Here is a 4,394-nt window from a genome sequence, read left to right on the forward strand (position 1 = left end):
GGAGATCCCATCAATGAGAGTTTTGATGGAAGCCAAGTTGACTGATGCTGAATGGGTTCAGAGTCGTTATTACCAGCTGAATTTGATTGAAGAGAAGAGATTGACTGCCATGTGCCACGGTCAGTTATATCAGCAAAGGATGAAGAAAGCTTTTGATAAGACGGTCAAGCCTTGTGTGTTCCGAGAAGGTGACCTTGTGCTCAAGAAAGTCTTGTCTTTCGCGCCCGACTCCAGGGGCAAGTGGACTCCAAACTATGAAGGTCCATATGTTGTTAAGAGATCCTTTTCATGCGGTGCTTTGATACTTACAACTATGGATGGGGAGGATTTCACTCGTCCTGTGAATTCAGATGCAGTCAAGAAATACTTCGCCTAGAAATAAAAAACAGAATAGCTCGCTAAGTTGAAAACCCGAAAGGGCGGCTTAGGCAAAAATGAGCGTCTCGGTGGATTGAAAACTTGAAAGGGCGGTCCAGGCAAAAGTTAGAGACAGGAAAAAATAATGATATATGTATCCCGCTAGATTGAGTACCTCATCTTGGGGCAATCTAGGCAAAAATTAGGGATTTGGCAAGTAACTGCATCCTGACAAGACCTTGTTCTACAACTGTCGTCCGTCAGAGATTCTTGCTCATCATCAACCAAAGCTTCAAATACATCGGATTCAGAATTGGTGGAGAAATGTTCATTATGTTCAATGTAGCCCTTTTCCAATATATATCACCAATTTCAAATTTGTAAAGATCTGTGGAGTCTTGCCACTCGCAGACTACCATTCTATCAAATAAATTTGAGCCTTTTATCCAATTATTGGCACTCTTATCTGTTTCTATTCAACAAATGTTTTGCATGTTTTGATTGAGAAAATATCATTGTTTTAAACAAACAAAATTTTCATAATTTGTTTTTAAACCAAGTGAACATTCACAATGACGAAAGGATACTTAGGAGATTCTCAGTGCTCTCCCAAGGGTGGTACGATCCCCAACAGGGTAAGATTTTTGTCCATATTCCTGGCATGACTGTATCTCCTCCCTCCGGAACCTTTTGTGGTTTATCCTACCAAGTGGATTGCTTGTTGAGAGTCACCTCTCTTCCCTTTCAGCAGAGCAACAATCTTTCTTCCTCAGCAGATTGGATCTCTTTGGGTAAGAGCGGTATTTGGTGGTTGATCCCGATAAATCCTTTATCTCCTCGGATAAATTCCCTAGTAGAGTTGTTGGTGTGGTGGACCTTGTCTGTGATAACTCACGTCCCCAGCTTGGAATGATTGATGATTCATCCCCTGCAGAGTACTTTGCTTCCTGGTATCTCTGATCCCTAGCAGATTGGATACTCTCCGGTGAACTTGGCTTTCTCTCTTGAGATGTAGTACCGGGTGGTTGATTCTTGGATCTGGTTGTGTTAAATATGTCTGTCTGTCAGCATACATCATACATAAACCATGCATATACATGCATAATTATAACATTCAGATATTCATGTTACATTCTTTGCCATATATCGTTGTTTGTTGTCTCCTGCTATTTGGTGATATATTTCCCCAAGCAGATGTGTGTGTCTGATCTCTCCATATAGAGTCGGCTCCATAGGCAGAAAGCGTTTATCCTTTCTTCCATATTCCCCAACGGGTTATATCCTCGTGGATGTCGATTGTTTTTGTTCCTTCCCAACACATATACTGGGATGGTTTTCCCCATTGAGTTATATCCTCACCGGGACAAGTCTTGATTTGGTGTGCCTATCTAGTTTGATCCTAGATCGGTCTCTTGAGACTCTTTTCCTGTTTCCCCGTGGTAAATGAATAATTTCTCAATAATTAGTAATTATTATCCCCGGCGGAGTTTGTGGTTCTCTACCCTCATACCGGTAGTTGTAAACCCTATTTCTTCCCTTTTTGCAGAGTAACTATTTTTGCTCATCCTTAATTGGTGACATTTATCTTCATCCAATATTCGGTGTTGATATCCCCTCATCTGCATGGATAATTGCCGTGATTACGCAATTTATCTCCAGCGGGTCATCTCTCGTCTACCTTGTTGTTGTTGGTAACGATTGTTTCTCCCCTGAATTGGTCATCATTATATACCTAGTTTCGGTATCCCGATGCCTTTTCTTTTCGGTCTATTTATCCTTTATTAACCCAGTAACCGGTTGTGGATAATCGTCCATGCGAGTATATTATCTATGTTCTGACGGTAATAGATAGTATATCTCATGCACTCTCGGGTCTGAAGCCTTTTGTTCTTCCCTAGTTGAGTAAGATTCGTATCCCCTTCGTGGAGTCGAATATCCATCTTGTAATCGAGTTTGCTTTTAGCCCTCTTTTGGATGATGAGTGTTTTGGGAATATTCTCCAATTCACGCCTTGGTTGGTCACCTATTATATGCCCAGTAACCGGTATCCCTGGTGTTCCTTCCTCTGTGCTCCCTATTATGACTTTTTATCCCCTGTGGAGTCAGAATCCCTGAGTTGAAGTATACCTTTTAGGTTTTCCTCAGACGTTTTGAAGTTTTGATATCTCTCACCCTTATACCGGTCTTGGATATTCATCTCTTCCTGAGCATGTTGTATCTCTCACCCTCATACCTGGCGTTCAGATCACATGTCTCCTTGAGCTTATTACCCAGTAACCGGTAATACCTCATCCCGCTGCTTCCCCGCGAGTGTCCTTGTGGACATTCCCGGCGAAGTCCCTTAGTGGATTTTTTTCATCCGGATTTTATCCGAAGTATCCGCTGTGGATAGTTTTTTGCTGTATTGGCATATTCCCCAATACATGCATCTTCGAGTCAGCTCGAGTCTTCCCATTGGGTCTTTTCCCTTTGGAATTCTGTTCCTCAAGCTTTGAGTCGTGACCTGTGTAAGACCCCAATTTTGTCCCTAAGATCCCTCATGGCATCATATCATATCATTGTATAATCTCAAGGATCATTGGACACCTTGCTTCCTTCCTTGTGGGTGGGATATCTCCTGAGAGTGGTTCTTGATCACCAAGCATTGCTTGCATTTGTGTATCATTGCTTTTCTTTTAATCACTAACCAAAAATGTACAAAAATATGTCATTAACATTTGTTACTTACAGCTTAAGCAGTCAACAGGTCAAGGCACAGTCAAGTGAATCCTTTGATCAAGAGATGAGGGTTCCATTGAGATATGGATCATGTGATCATTATTTTGAGCTTATATGAGCTAGAGGTCCATTTTGGAGCAAATTCCCCAAGTGGTAGAGGCTTAAATTTCATCAGGACATTTTCAGGTCATCTGAAGACCCAGAAAGTCAACTGCAAAGTCAAATGTGGATTTGGAGGTGGGATGTGATTAGAAATACTTCATTCATGTTCAAACAAGTCTCATTTGACATTTCAAACATTCACATTGAAGAATTTGAGGTCCAGTCAAAAATTTCCAAAAATAGAAAGTGACCCATAATTACAAGTTTCCAAAAATGGAAGGGTTTTAGACCAACTTCAACTTAATCTTACATCATCAAAAAAGCTTCAAATAAAATTTTGTTGAACATGAAAGTTGTAGATCTTTCCCTCCCATTTCCAAAATGTCCAAGATCTTGAGCATCTGATGAATGGTTGAGGAGATATGGTCCAATCATTGCCAAGTGTGCATGGGATTTCAAATGACAATAACTTTTGATTCATAACTCCAAAATGAGTGGCTCTTCTTGCATTTTTCTTCTCATGACATGAAGTTTCCAAATCATTCATCACATTGCATAAAATCTCATCATATGATCATTTGTTTTTTCATGCCTTTTTTGGAGGGAAATTCAAAAATTCAAAAATGGTGCATCATGGGAATTATTTACCATTGCCATTGTGTTTGGAAGAGGATTTTAAGTGAAAATAATCAGCTACATGGTACTGTTCACGTCCATTTACTCCATGCACCATGCAATTTTCATTTTTTGCCAAACACCCTTATTTTGCTTAATCTCAAATTAACCATGATTAATTTTAATTAAAATGAGATTAGGACAGAGTATATAAAGAAAACCCTAACAGAATTTCAGAGGCTTAATCACTTTTCACCATTTCTAGATCTAAGATTTTTTTTCCTCCATTTTTTTCTCTCAACCAAAACTTGAAAAATCTTCAAAGAACACTGCAATGTTCTTCCACATTCTGGTTCTCTAGTGTTGATATAGTGCAGATCAAGCTTTGAATTGTTGAATTCGTGTGGAAATTGTGCATAGCAAGCTCAAGAACTCAAGAATGGAAGTTGATTGACAAGCAAGATCTACACGGTTTCAAGCTCCAATTCCTTCACCAAACTTCATTACAAGTGTTCAGGAGTTGATTTGGATCATTCAAGGCCTTGGATCGTGCATTTCAAGAACTGTTCTTCAAGAGGTCACGTTTTCGATCCTTTTAATTC

Source organism: Lathyrus oleraceus, chromosome 6 (genome assembly GCF_024323335.1).
Source record: "Lathyrus oleraceus cultivar Zhongwan6 chromosome 6, CAAS_Psat_ZW6_1.0, whole genome shotgun sequence".
Lineage (NCBI taxonomy): Eukaryota > Viridiplantae > Streptophyta > Magnoliopsida > Fabales > Fabaceae > Lathyrus > Lathyrus oleraceus.